Here is a 15,875-nt window from a genome sequence, read left to right as displayed (position 1 = left end):
CTCCACTAGCTTTGTTCGTAGTGATGCTTTCTAAGGCCCACTTGACTTCACATTGCAGGATGTCTGGCTCTAGATGAGTGATCACATCATCACAATTATATGGGTCGTGAAACATCTCTAGTTATGTTTCTAACTCTTGGTGGCGTTAATGACCAGACAATTCTAACAAGTAACAGAATTAAGATAAATTTAATTGCAAATATGATATATTTATATACTCTTGTATATATATGTTTATAAATTAATTGATTCAGTAAATATTTAAAATGCTATTGCAGCAATTCTAATATTGAATTATGAATATGTATATGAAATTTGATGTTGTTTTATTTGGAAACATATATGTACTAAAAATAAATGATGAATGTTTAACTCTTATTATTAAGGTTTATTTAAGCATATATTTTCAATTCATATTTTCTGTCATGAATGGGTGTTATTGCCTTAAAGGAGCTCTAATGGGGTCACTGAAGAAGGAGCAAGATTAAAAATATCATTAACTTACTGACTTCTATATCAACTCATTGATCTAAACACCTTAAATATTTTACTTATTCTTTTATGGTTTCTAATGTACATGACAAGAGGAAACTATGGTTTTTGTCAGTATAACCAGTGTATATTTATAAGTATTCTATATTCTGTTTGATCTTAAAATTGTTGAACTGTGTTTAATGTTTTTAGTCACTAAAATCTGTCTAGTTTTGTTAGACTATTCCCAAACAGATCACGTTTTTCTTTAATGGTGAACATCTTAAAAATATATTTAAATGCTGCTCTTTTTCTAGTCTTTTCATTATTAATGTATTTTGCAATGTGGGAGACCTGGGTTTGATCCCTTGGAAGGAATGATCCCTTGGAAGGAATGGGCATGGCAACTCACTCCTGTATTCTTGCCTGGAGAATCCCCATACACAAGGGAGCATAGACAAAGGAACCTGGTGCTATCATTCATGGGGTTGCAAAGAGTCAGAGATGATTGAACAACTAAGCACAATATTATCTCTCAGATGGCACAAAGATCTAGTAAGACTAAATATTACATGAAATCCAGGTGTGTATTTGTACTTCAGCTCAGGCAGGTCATGGCCAAAGCCATGGGGAGAGTCATTACCTCTCTTTTGCCTGGACCAGATGAAAGAGATTTTTATTCTTTAGTTCTTCCTTTCTCCATCCTTCCTTCCCCTCCTTCCACTAAGCTTTTCTGTTGTCTCCATTTTACACAATAGCTCACTTTCAGTTTCTCCTTTTTGCTTTCTTAAGAACACATTTCTTTCCTGTTCCCATTTTAGCATTAAACCACCCTTTAGTTTGCAACATGTACTTTTCTGTTTAATTAGTTACCACCCACTTCAGTGCCAATGTATCTTAAGTTTTAAGTACTTATTCTCTTTTTTTTTATATCAAGTGCAGTTTCTCTTTCCTTATTTATTCTCATTATATATTTTAATATAGTAATGTATATCTTATACAGCCTTTCTACCTATTTGAAATAGCAGTAGAAATACTATTCATGTTTGTTTAATATCATATAGGATGAAATTGTTATAGGTGAATGGACTTCCAGAGATTTTACCATCATGAGCTAAAATATATAAAAGCATAAAATCCATTTCATCTCAGTTAATTAATGAATCTTTTATTACCTTCTCTTAGGAACCATGCAAATTATGTTTACAGTTATGTCAGAGAGAAAGAACTATAATACTTAATTTGAATCAATGTATTTGAGCAGTTTTAAGCCTGATTTACATGTATTTCTTTGTAGCTAAATAAATAAATAAATAAATACACACACACACACACACACACACACACACACACACACACACACTTTAGGCTTTCATGCATCAATTTTGCTTCCTGGAAACTTTCTTTCCATCTATATCTCTAATAACTCTAATGAACTATATTTATATAAATATTTAAGTTAGCAGATTTATTTGTTTTATAAAGTGTTTTTGTTTAAAAGTCTATCTTTTCTGTATTGTCTCATCTTTAATATCAAAAATTGAAATTTAAATAAATATTTAATTAAATTATGATTTATATTGGGTGAGGTAAAACAATTCAGCATGACTCTGTAAGAATAATTTCAATAACTTCAATTCATAATTAATTGGATGCCATTTTAATTAAAATCAATATTTCTAAAACTTTTCAATTTTTGCTAAACAAAATATACATCAGTATTGCTTAGTTTTCTGTATTTTTCAGCAAATAACATTTGTCATTACCAAATTATTGAACATTTATTTTAATTGTACTTATTCAATAGAAATAAATTAGTCTTCAAGTTCTATCAATAATCTATACTAATCATAGTCCTGTTAAATACATACAGTTATTGTAATTATTGTATACAGAAATCATATTTGCATCATATACTAGATTATATAATTTGATTTGGACAGAATATCTATCCCCTAACATTTATATTGAAATCTAATACCCATTGTGATGGTATTAGGAGTATTAAGAGGGAGAGTCTTTGGGAGGTAATTATGTTATAAAGTCGAGCTGTTATGAATGATATTAGTGCCTTTGAAAGAAGAGGACACTGAGCAATCTTATATCTTTCTGACATGTGAAGAAACAAAGATATGTTGTCAACACGGAAGGGAGCTCAAAGAGGGCTTTCTCCAGAGCCTAATGGTGCTCTCATGCTTATCTGGGACCTTGCAGCCTCTGTTGTTTATAAACCACCAGGTCTATGGTCCTTTGTTAAGGCAGCCCAAACTAAGTCATAGATCCATAAAAAAATGAATCTTAGCATTTAAAAGATACATCTAATTATTTATGATTTCTGCTATTCCAGCTGTTGTGCTTTAATTTATCCTACTGTAAATGTCTGAGATATTATAAATTAGATAATAAGTATACATGCCAACATTGATGAGTAGATGACTTAAACCTTTAGGATTTAATGCACTGCAAACATTAACACTTTTTATTATTTTCCGAAATGACATTTTGAACTAAAATGAAACATTCATTTGTGCTAAGGTGACTGTGTTTTAGACTAATCCCTGATACCTCAGCAAAACTAAAATACCTTTTTTTAAGACCTTCAATATAACAGCTAATAGTACTGCATTCTTACTTTACATTTTATTTTCTAAATAATGAAAGCTAAATTCACATCACCATTTCAGTTTCTCATTATTTATGACACGAAACAAAGTGGAAAATTTTAATTATGAAATATTTTATAAAGCACTTGGTTGTGTACTTTAACCTTTTTAGTATTTTGAATTTCAACAGATGGTCATTCTAGCTCTTTCCAGCAGGGGTTTGAGTTTTTAAATAGGAGAGAAATGTCCATCCAATCAAATCTGGAGTCCTGAAAAGGTCAGTTTGTATAGTACATGGCAGTTGTTCTCACAATGTATTAAACATTAGCAATCTGACAGCTTATTCTTTTGACACAGTGTAGGACAACTTTCCACACAGAAAGCTTTTAACAAGAAAGAGAAAATGAAAGTCATTTGACAATTTTCACTACAACTTTTACCAATGCACAAGTCATAGGAAGAGAACTCAAATATTTACTATCAGCTTCTTTAAAAATGTACTTTTTTTCAGGGATGAAAAGTTTCATCCAATTTTTATATTCTCATATTCTGGTATTTGTCTTGATCTATTTTTATATTTACTATTTGAATATTGACAAGGATGAATAGTATAAAGATAACATCATTCTTCACAAGAAAAAAGTGCACACTGTGGAATATACTGATAAAATAAACCAAATATATGGGAATATTGAAATTGTTCATCCTTAAAATGCAAATCAATGGACAATTGGACATTCACATGCAAAAATATGAATCTAGACAGAGGTCTTTCACTCTTCACAAATACTAACACAAAATGCATTAGCAACCTAAATGTAAAACACAGGACTATAAAACTCAGAGAAGATAACTTTGGAGAAGAAAACATAGGAGAAAACTTAGATGACCTTGGATATGATGCCTTTATAGATAAAACAAAAACAAAACCTCTCAAAAAAAGTAACTGGTAAATTGTAGAGTTGGATACACTGAGTGACTAAGCACACACACACATTGTACTTTTTTAAAATTAACAACAGCAACAACAACCCTCTGAACTGTGAAATATAATGTCAAGAGAATGAGTATACAAGTCACATACTGGGACAAACTATTTTCAAAACATGTATCTGATAAAGATCTATAATTAAAAAAACTTCAAATAACTCTTTTTTTTGAAAATTTATAATTTTATTCTTTTACTTTACAATACTGTATTGGTTTTGCCATACATTGACATGAATCCACCACAGGTGTACATAAGTTCCCAACCCTGAAACCCCGTCCCACAACCCTCCCCATATCATCTCTCTGGGTCATCCCAGTGCACCAGCCCCAAGCATCCTGTATCCTGTATCGAACCTAGACTAGCGATTCGTTTCTTACATGATAATACTATCATGTTTCAATGCCATTAAAATTCAATATGAAAACAAACAACGTGACTAAAAGATGGGCCAAAAACCTTAACCAGAACATCATGATGAAAAGGCCACATTTTACTCAATAGTTTGAAATTTACATGTAAAAAAAAATGGTTGAGTCATGAACTCTTGTGATCAGATTTTTACATTGGAAAACTATTTTGGAAGCAGTGTGAAAGAGGGAATATGGAAGGAAGAACTGGGGCAAGTGATGAATCAGTGAGTCAAATAGAAGAAACTATAAAATATTTTAAAGAGATGTTGGAAGTAGTCAACACAAAATCAGGATTTTGCAGGCAAACTATTTGTGGAAGTACTTTTTAAAATGCAGAATCATGACTATTTAATTAGATGAGACAGAAAATTATTGAAAATTAGAACATAAATGATACGAATTACATTTTTAAAAAGCTGAAAACATTAAAAAAAATACTTCAAACCTTAAATATAAACATTTTAATTACCTGCCAGACACCTCTTAATTTTGTTTTTTGCCTTTATCTTTGCCTCTTTTACTTGATTCTTTATATTTCAGTGATTTAGTAATTTCTTTCCCTACAGTGAGAATAGAGCATCAGCTCAGCCTTTCCTGTGACATCCTTTATCACAGTCATTTCATTAAAATTTTGTTATTTTTATTGTTAGCTTACTGTTAATTTCATGGATATTTTTACAATTTTTGCCAAATACAAAGATTAGACTATACTTTTTTCTTATGTGTTCTTTATTGAACTAGAGTATTAGATTTTTACATAGGTGTTATTAATCTTAAGTACTCTATGAACTCATGACACCAAGTATGAGGTGAGTATCTTATTTTCAGAAATTGGGAGGTGGTGCATGCAACTGAAGGACTCTAAATGTTGGCTTTATTATTTTCAAGAAACACCTGCTTTTTCTAGAAGTATACACACTTGAGAAATGTTTATAGGTTTAAAATGATTTCAAGTAAAAATAAAAATTTAAATTAAAAAAATGATTTCAATATTTTTAGTATAAACCACTAGGAAAAATAAATATAAATTCCATGTGAGACATAGTGTAAGCAAAATGGAATAAGATGTTCTACATTGAATCTTTTATTTCTTATGTTTAAAAAAATATTAATTTATTTATGGCTGCCATGGATCTTCTTTGTTGTGTACGGACTTTCTTCAGTTGCAGTGAGGGGGGCTACTCTCTAGTTGCAACTTGTGGGCCTCTCATTGCAGTGATTTCTCTTGTTGCAGAGCATAGGCTCTAGGGCATGAGGGCTTCAGTTGCTGTGGTGGGTGGTCTTAGTTGCCCCATGTTATGTTGGATCTTCCTGGAGCAGGGACTGAACCTGTATTTCCTGCATTGGGAGCCAGATTCTTAGCCACTGGACCACTAGGGGAAGTCCTTCCTGTTGTTTGAAGTCTCATTACTTTTAAAATAATCTGTACCATAATTACCTGAAAGGAATTTCTCCATATTTCAAAGTTAAAATGAAATGATTCTCATTCCCATCCTATGATTTCTTCCTGAACTTTATATTTTTCTGCTTTAATAGCAAAGAACCAAATGTGATTAAAATTAATCACCATTTTTTATTTATTTTATTTTTATACTATATGAAGAACCGGTAGACTATAAATGATATAGATGAATTCTCTGTTTGTGTACATGTGTTTTTGTTGTTGTTAGATCCATTAACTGATAATAATAGACTATCTACATTGGTGTCTTTTCACTTTGGTATCTTTCCACTAAGACTATTCTGAATGGTTTTGATTACTCATTCAACTTGTTAGATGGCTTTTTATATGCATATATATACATGTATACACATATATGCACATACATAGATACAGATAAAATACACATATGTATATTTACATATATGTACATATATAACACATGGATATTCAAACCAATTTATTCATTACATTTATGGCATGTAATTTGCATACCATAATGTTCACCCATCTGATAGATGCAATTAAGCAGTTTTTAGTAAATTTGTAGAGCTGTACAACCATTTGCCATGTTTGTTTCTACAAAATAGAATGATGCACCCTTGCATGTTAGAGGAAATCTTGATGGTATTTTGTCAGTTTTGTTTTCAATTTTGACACTAGAAACATTTCCTTAATTTTTTCCCATTATAGTTTGATTTTGTTTGTTGTCATCTATGTAAATCTATTCAGATTTAGATGTTTGTTATTTGAAAAATTGCCATCTTGCTTAAATGTGAGTTTTATTTTTGGATCTTTCTTTTCAGAAGTTTCATTTGCCTATTTTTAATGTCAAAAGAACATAATATTTATGTCTATTTCTTTTTTCTACTTAAAAATATTAAATAGTCTATGATATGATTAGAAATCAGTGCCAACAAATATTTATGTAACTGAAACCAAGTGTAGAGTTTGCTCTCTCACGTAAAACCACTGAAGTTATAATAGTAGTAGCAGTAGTAGTAGTCACCTAGTTGTGTCTGACTCTTTGCAACCCCACAGACTATAGCCTGCCAGAGTCCTCTGTCCATGGAATTCTCCAGGCAAGAATATTGGAGTGGATTGCCATTCCCTTCTCCAGAGGATCTTCCCAATCCTGGGATCAAACCTGGGCCTTCTTCATTGCAGGCACATTCTTTACCATCCGAGCTACAGAGAAGTCTTTGTAGGATCTTTAAAATATTATTAATTTGTAAATAATATACAATGTTATTGGTAAAATCATTTAATATTTACTTTAAACATTAAGGCTTACACCTGTGCATTTACTGTTAAAATATTATATCTTAAGTATGTATATCTGTGATATTTTTGGTGATTGAGATTTCTTTTTGGTTAAGGATGAGTCAAATTTAAGAAAAATATGATATTATTTAATGTTATTCATTTAATATTGATACTAAAGTCTTCCTTGATAGTTCAGTTGGTAAAGAATCCACCTGCAATGCAGAAGGCCCTGGTTCAATTCTTGGGTCAGGAAGATCTGGTGAAGAAGGGACAGGCTACCCACTCCAGTATTCTGGGCTTCCCTTGTGGCTCAGCTGATAAAGAATCAGCCTGAAATGTGGGAGACCTGGGTTTGATCCCTGGGTTGGGAGATTCCATGGAGAAGGGAAAGGCTACTCACTTCAGTATTCTGGCCTGGAAAATTCCATCGGTTGTATATTCCATGGGATGGCAAAGAGTCAGACACAACTGAGCAACTTTCACTTTCTTTTCACTAAGAAAACATATCAAGGGCTTATATATTTTGTAAAAAGTATCTGTAAATATTTATTCCATTTATACCTATTTTCGTGTCCAAATCTTTGCCACCCCATGGCCTGTAGCCTACCAGGCTCCTCTGTTCATGGGATTTTCCGGGCAATAGTACTGGAGTGGATTGCCATTTCCTTCTCCAGGGGATCTTCCCAACCCAGGAATTGAACCCGGGTCTCCCGCATTGTAGACAGACACTTTACCATCTGAGCCACCAGGGAAGGCCTTTATGATGTATAAAAGCATAAAATTACATGAAAATTTTCATCGATAAATGAGACAAGGCATATTGACCAATGATCTCCCTAATAACAAAACCCAAGGAATATATGTGGGCTATTAAACGTTAGAAATGTTAGAAAGAAGATAAGATAAGCCACATTAGAAAGAAGATAATCTTGTTTTGCAATATTATATTTTCATTACTCTTAAGTATAGATTACAGAATTATCTCCCACGGTTCCTTAAAAGGGCTTCCTTGGTGGCTCAGATGGTAAAAGCTTCTGCTTGCAATGCAGGAGGCCCAGGTTCGATCCCTGGGTTGGGAAGATCCCCTAGAGAAGGAAATGGAAACCCACTCCAGTACTCTTGCTTGGAAAATTTCATGTATGGAGGAACCTCGTAGGCTACAGTTCATGGCATTTCAAAGAGTGGGACATGACTGAGCGACTTCACTTCACTTAATATCCATAGAGACAGTGATTCTGAAGACCTGTTTTCTCAGTTCCTTGCTATGTTTTCTTGTAATATTGTCTTCATCTCATGTTTAATTCATGTCATCCACTCATTCACATGATCATACCCTAGATTTTATTCCTAAAAACTTCACTATTCCAAATTCTAATATGCAAGAATCTTTATCATCTCTGTAATGTCTAATTCTTTGAGTGGTGTAAAAGGGTTCACGTACTCTTTAATGATCTCATGCAGTTTTATTACTTTAAATTTCATGTCCATGCTAATGAATCCAGTTAGAAGTCTACTTTTATACTTACTGCATAAACTCAAGAAATAAACCCTAAAATTCAAGACCACTTACACTACTACTGAATTAGAATATCTAAATACCATTCGAAAACCAAACCTTTGGTCTTTCTTCCATGTGCAAGCAAGCTCCTTGGCTGTCTAACCCACTTTAATAAATGGAATGGTTCTACATTTTTCTGTAGTTCTGCAATTTCTCCGTTTGGAGAAATGGAGTAGATTTCTATTTTTCTGTGATTCTCCAATTTCTAGAGGGGGAAAAAAAGGAATAATTTGATTTTTACTGTTCTGTTTGTCTCATTCACTTGTAATCTTTTAGGAAACTGTGCAGTTGCTTTTATTCAGGATGTCAGCACTTCTAGCCAACTTCACTGTTACTACACTGCTCCTCAGTTCATTTTAGTCGCTCAGTTGTGTCCAACTCCTTGCGACCACATGGACTGCAAGACACCAACTTCCCTGTCTATCACCAACTCCCAGAGTGTGCTCAAACTCATGTCCATCGAGTCAGTGGTGCCATTCAACCATCTTATCCTCTGCCATCCCCTTCTCCTGCCTTCAATCTTTTGCAGCATCAAGGTTTTTTCTTAGGAGTCAGTTCTTCACATCAGGTGGCCAAATTATTGGAACTTCAGCTTCAACATCAGTCCTTCTAATGAATATTCAGGACTGATTTCCTTTAAGATTGACTGATTTGATCTCCTTGCTGTCCAAGGGACCCTCAAGAGTCTTCTTCAACAGCATAGTTCAAAAGCATCAATTCTTCAGCGTTCAACTTTCTTTATGGTCCAACTGTCACATCCATACAAGACTACTGGAAAAACCATAGCTTTGACTATGTAGACCTTTGCCGGCAAAATCATGTCTCTGGTTTTTAATATGCCATCTATGTTTATAATGCCTTTTCTTCCAAGGTACAAGCATCTTAATTTCATGGCTGCAGTCTCCATCTGCAGTGATTTTGGAGCCCAAGAAAATAAAATCTGTCACTGTTTCCATTGTTTCCCCATCTATTTGCCATGAAGTGATGGGACCAGATGCCATGATTTTAGTTTTTTCAATGTTGAGTTTTAAGCCAGCTTTTTCATTTTCCTCTTTCATTTTCATCAAGAGGTTTTTTAGTACCCTTTCCTTTTCTGCCATATGGCTGGTGTCATTTGCATATCTAAGGTTATTAATATATCTCCGTGTAAGCTCTATTGCAGCTTATGCTCCATCCAGTCTGGCATTTCGCATGTCATTCTCTGCATATGAGTTAAATAAGCAAGTTGACAATGTACAGCCTTGATGTCCTCCTTTCCCAATTTGGAACCAGTTCATTGTTCCATTTTAGTTCTGACTATTTCTTCTTGACCTGCATACAGATTTCCCCAGAGGCAGGTAGGGTGATCTGATATTCCCATCTCTTTAAGAATTTTCCACAGTTTGTTGTGATCTATACAGTCAAATGTGTATGTGTGATCCACACAAGAGCTGCTCTTGTGGCTCAGTTGGTCAACAACCCACCTGCAATGTGGGAAACCCCGGTTCAATCCCTGGGTTGCAAAGATCCCCTGGAGAAGGGAAAGGCTACCCACTCCAGTATTCTGGCCTGGAGAATTCTATGGACTGGATAGTCCATGGGGTTGCAAAGAGTCAGACACAATTGAGCAACTTTCACTTTCACTTCACACAGTCAAAGACTTTAAAGCAAAAGTAGATGTTTTTCTGGAATTCTCTTGCTTTTTCTATAATCCACCTGATGTTGGCAATTTGATCTCTGGTTCCTCTGCCTTTTCTAAATCCAGCTTGAACATCTAAAGTTCTCAGTTCACATACTGTTGATGTCTAGCTTGGAGAATTTTGAGCATTACTTTGCTAGTGTCTGAGATTAGTGCAACTGTGCAATAGTTGGAACACTCTTTGACATTGCCTTTCTTTGGGATTGGAATGAAAGCTGATCTTTTCCAGTTTTGTGGCCACTGTAGAGTTTCCAAATTTGCTGGCATATTGAGTGCAGCACTTTAACAGCATCATCTTTTAGGATTTGAAATAGCTCAGCTGGAATTTGTAACAGATTTTTATCATGAGAATTATTGCAATATCTTCCTAAATGTTCTTCCTAGTCAACACTTGCCACTCTTTAAATCATTCTTAGCCCAGAGACAAACAGCTGTAAAAATATCAGGATCAGTTAAGATTAAGATTTATGAATGGCTTAAAATCTAACAGAATGTAAAAACCAACATTCTTATAATGACCTAGAATGCTCTAATTGTTTTTGCCTTGTTAATTCTCCATTTGTTTTTGTAAACATTCTCCTTATTTCTTGGCCTCCTCAAATATATTAATCTCTTTTCTATTACTTTAAAATATGCTCCCCTTCAAAGAAATCAAGAAACTCCTACATCCTTGTCTATTCATTTCCACCTGTGTGTACCTACTGACCATACTTCTTTCCTTTCTTTCACCTAATATCACCTAGCTCAACTTGCCTGTATATGAAAACCATTAGTCCCATTTCAACTCAGCAACAGCCCCATCTTTGTTCTTGATAATCATCATGTATGAAACATGCTATTTGTCTATGTATCTTCTGTTTTCTTCTCCTATACAAGTTCAATGAGAGAAGAACTTCATGTATGTTAAAAAAATTACCTCATTAAAATTATATTCTAAATGAAACAACAGCAGCAAGAGCAAAAATCAACTAATTCAGTGATAAAAAAAATATTTCAATATTTGTTTCAATATGGAGCAAATAAATGAGGGATCATGAAATATAAGATCTTTTTTTTTTTTTTAGCCTAGGCATCTATGAAGAAATGATAATTGAGCTGAGAGCTGCATGATCAGAAGGGGTCATTATTTTCCAGGGGAAAACAAAAACAAGTGTAAATACCTGAACAATTGTAAGTACCTGGGCTTCCCTGATAGCTCAGTTGGTAAAGAGTCCACCTGCAGTGCAGGCACCCCCAGCTTGATTCCTGGGTCTGGCAGATCCGCTGGAGAAGGGATAGGCTACCCACTCCAGTATTCTTGGGTTTCCCTCATGGCTCAGCTGGTAAAGAATCTGCTTGCAATGTGGGAGACTTGAGTTCGATCCTGACCCTGCCTCTGTTGGGGTGGAAGAGTTTTACTGCTGTCCTGCCCTTAGAAAACCTTTCTTTTGAGTTTCTAGAATTTGTCGGGCTTGTGTAATTTCATCCCCTCTTCTTTTTTCTTCAGATCTGTAGTGACTCTGACTTCCTATCATTACTATTTCATGAGTGCTTCAGCATCCATCACTATATTCCTTACCCTTCTTTCATATATCTCCAAATGGTCCTTGGGAGAATTCTATTTCCTGCAGGGTCTCAGACTGGCACAGTTGGAGATCCAACTAAACACAGACAGTTTCTTCTTAATATTTCTCAGCTTTAAGAAACTTTGCTGAGGCATATGCATAAACTAGCCTCAAAGTTTAATAAATGGAGGATGCTAAGCAAGCAGATATTGGTCATTTGGTTTTCAGCTCTCTTATTGAAGACAAGAAATTATTCAACAGTAAAGAGTCACAGAGCTGAAGTACCAAACTCTGGTAAGGGCTCAACAGTGACAGTGCTAGGAAATGAAGGTAAGATTTTTTTCTTACTTCTTTACTATTGTCTGTGAGTGGAAATTTTTGACAAATGATGAAACCCATTTCTGCCTTCCCTGGTCCTATTTTGAATTAAAAAAGACAAGTTTCTCATAAATATATCTAGGGAAATATTTAATATTATATTGAAAAACAATCAGGAATCTTGTATTCTGAAGTTTTACAGAAGCAATATTTATGCAGTCTGTATTTTAAGAAATGGAGCTGCAACCTGAGCACACACACCTTTATTAAGAACAATGGCCAGGTCAGCAATATGGATATCTAAAATCAAAATAATCCAAATCCCTCTCATTATTGGAAGCACTTAAAACGTTAACTACCATAGAGAAAAACTGATTCCAACAACTGTACTTAGAAAAAGGATAGAAAAACCTCTAGTGAAAAATGGTCTCAGCTACTAAATTGTGAACAGTTTGAAAAGAAAGGTGTGGTGATTTTTCAACCATGTTAGTACTCTCAATTTATATTTAAAACATTTGAATCTTCTACACTCCTAAATTAAATTTGTATTCATTTTAAAGTATTCTCATCTGTTTTTTTTAGTAAAACGTGTATTAGTTTTAGTCATTTCTACAGTTTAAGGATTTATTATGATTCACTTGTGAACTTCTCAGATTTTGTCGGTAACTTTTGCTAATAAATTGATTTATAATAATCATTAACTCTTTGAATAAAGGTAACTATTTTATAGGAATTATCATTTAAAGTTTAAAATATTTTTACTGCAAATAATTATTACATCTAAGATAATTTACTTATCCATCTTTTCTTCTGATTAATATTGCCAGAGTTTTGTGTTTTTACCTCATCATTTACAAATTTTAAGATTATGGACGCTGTTGAGAACCTCATTCTTCTTAAGTTGATATTCCACTGATTTCTGCTTTCATTTAGATAATTTTTATTTATTTTGGTTTATTCTTTTTATATAAAACATGGATTTAATTAATTTGTGATCTTATTTTCTAATTTATGCACATAAGATTTGTGGTAGAGATTGGTAGCTATAACAGGATTTTGTGTTTCCCTGTAGTTGTGCTCATAATGAAAAAATGTGTTTGAGAGTTAGGCATGGCCAAATTTCAGCCAGTGGAAAATGAATAGATATGAAATGTACCAATTCAAGTTCAAGAGTAGAAATGTTACATTCTATAATGCTCTCATAAAACAAAGATGTTGCATGATGTGTAGTAGAAATTATTTAGGAAGCTAGGTGTAATTTAATGAGTTCTAGAGAAAAGTAGAAACTTTGTCAAGAATACCATGATTTTATAAGCCAAGGAGTAAGTATGGACATTTTTATCAGATTAAGTAAATTCTATTTTTATTTTTTTCATTTTTTAATATAAATTTATTTATTTTAATTGGAGGTTAATTACTTTACAATATTGTATTGGTTGCCATACCTGTGGCGGATTCATGTTGATATAAAGTCTATTTTTAGTGGCACTTGTAGTTTGCAAGTCATCAACAAGATATAACAATGCTAAAAATGCATATATTCAATAAGAGAGCTTCAAAAATTAATGAAACCTAAAAACAGGAAGTATATGTAAGCATATCCACAATTACAGGAGATTTTTAAACTCTCAAAATTGATTGAAAGATCAACCAAAAAATTACTAAGAATATACAAAATTTCCATAACTCAAATAAATGGACCAGGCTGACATTTACATAATAAGCAAGGGGTAATAGAGCTGGGGAATCCATGGTAATGGAGCTGGGGAGCAGGGATGGCGGGAGCCTGGTGGGCTGCCGTCTATGGGGTCACACAGAGTTGGACACGACTGAAGCTCGCCAGGCCTCCCTGTCCATCACCAACTCCCAGAGTTCACTGCTGCGATTCATGGGGTCACAAAGAGTCGGACACAACTGAGCTACTGAACTGAACTGAACTGTCTGATTCTTGAGGTAGATAAAGTTATGTTTGAAAAAGGGGTTGGATTTATGTTTCTTTCATTCAAAGGTACAAAATGAGAAAAAAAAAAAAATCTATTTTGAAATTCCAAATTGAGGAAGTTCCCTGGTGTTCCAGTGGTTGGGACTTTGTGCTTTCATTTGACAGTCCAGGTTCAGTCCAGGAAACTAATAGCCTACAAACCAGGAGGTGCAGCTAAAAAAGAAAAAAGAGAGAGAGAGAAAGAAAAAGAAAGAAAGAAAGAAATCTCATGGTTCACATGAGATGAAATATGTTTCACATAGTGATGAAATATTTATAGAAGTAGCATGATTTTTCAGTTCTTTGAATTTGGGCTTACTGCTCAGTGATGTGGGCTGATGAAGCAAGCAGATACAATTCAATCCAATATTTTCAAAGAATATAATTATGATATGCACTAGTCAGTTCAGACGTTAAACTTGTCAGTCACTTGGGTCCATTAAAAAGATGCTTTATATTAATTTATGCATTGAAATTTATTCTGACAAATTTGATGATGAAAACAGTTGATATAACAAACATGTAGGGCATTTCTAATGTTCACAAGATGTTTATACTTTAATATAATTAATTTTAAGAACATGAAAATCTTGTTATGGAGAAAATGAAGAGGAAAAAATTACCGTTTCTTTCATTAAATAAATCATCTAAAACATATATCAGTTTTCAAATCATTTAATTTTAATTTGTATTGAAGAGAGCATTATCTATTAAATAAAATGATGAGGCGATTTTCCAAAAAATGTAGAGAAGAAAAGTAATATTTGTTAATTGAACTTGAAAGAAATCTAATCATAAGAATAATGAACAAGTAAATTAAAAATGATCAGTTGCATTTCAGCTCTGTTTATGATACTACCTTCCTGCAGTACTTGTGTGAACTACATGTCTTCATAAGTGGGTGTATAAACCCAACTCAGTATATTTTCAGTATGCTTATTAACATGATGGCATCCGCTGATAAGTCCTTTTAATTAGCATGTGCTTGAATGACTCTTCCACTCTCTCTTTTCTATTGAATTTTAATTTTTCTTAAAATGAAATAATAACTGTTTGGAGTTCTGTAAGATAAAAGGCACAATTAACATACTCTGTACACATCCTATTCTGGTTCTTAACATCAAGGAATACACACTCTCAATTACCATATCTTTATAGTAAAGTAATCTAAATGAGACCACTATCCTCAAATTCATAGTGAATCTAAGATTACTTGTAAAACACACTAGTAGAAACAAACATTGTGCTAAACAAATGTACTGATTAAACAATGTTTTAACACATTTTCTGAATTCACAAAATATTTTTTGGTAGTTATTATTTTTGCTTTATCTCGTAATTGTGTGAATGATTAATGAATGGACAAATGCTTCTGTTCCATCCATGGTAATTAAATAAAATAAATACATATTTATGATAATCATGAAGCTATCAATAAGCACTTTAACTGGAAATCTGTAAAGCAAATTAATACTAACCAAAAATATTTATTTTATTTCCATTTTGCTTAGGAATCATACAACAAAATCTCTTTAAAAATTGCAGACATTAAATGTGGAATGTAAGATGCTATAAAATATGTGAATGCCAGATATATAGCATTAAGAAATGTTT

The 15,875-nt window shown here is 33.2% G+C and overlaps 1 non-coding gene across 1 annotated transcript; it reads left to right on the top strand.

Moving 5' to 3' along the window:
- Window positions 1-8,188: 8,188 nt before the first annotated feature.
- On the top strand, window positions 8,189-8,261 carry TRNAC-GCA (transfer RNA cysteine (anticodon GCA)). Its single transcript has one exon. It is a non-coding gene; the product is annotated as a tRNA-Cys (tRNA).
- The last annotated feature ends 7,614 nt before the right edge of the window (window positions 8,262-15,875 follow it).

This window comes from Capricornis sumatraensis, chromosome 18 (assembly GCF_032405125.1).
Source record: "Capricornis sumatraensis isolate serow.1 chromosome 18, serow.2, whole genome shotgun sequence".
Lineage (NCBI taxonomy): Eukaryota > Metazoa > Chordata > Mammalia > Artiodactyla > Bovidae > Capricornis > Capricornis sumatraensis.
Note: the sequence above shows the minus strand (reverse complement) of the source record. Positions and strands in the feature narration are given on the sequence as shown.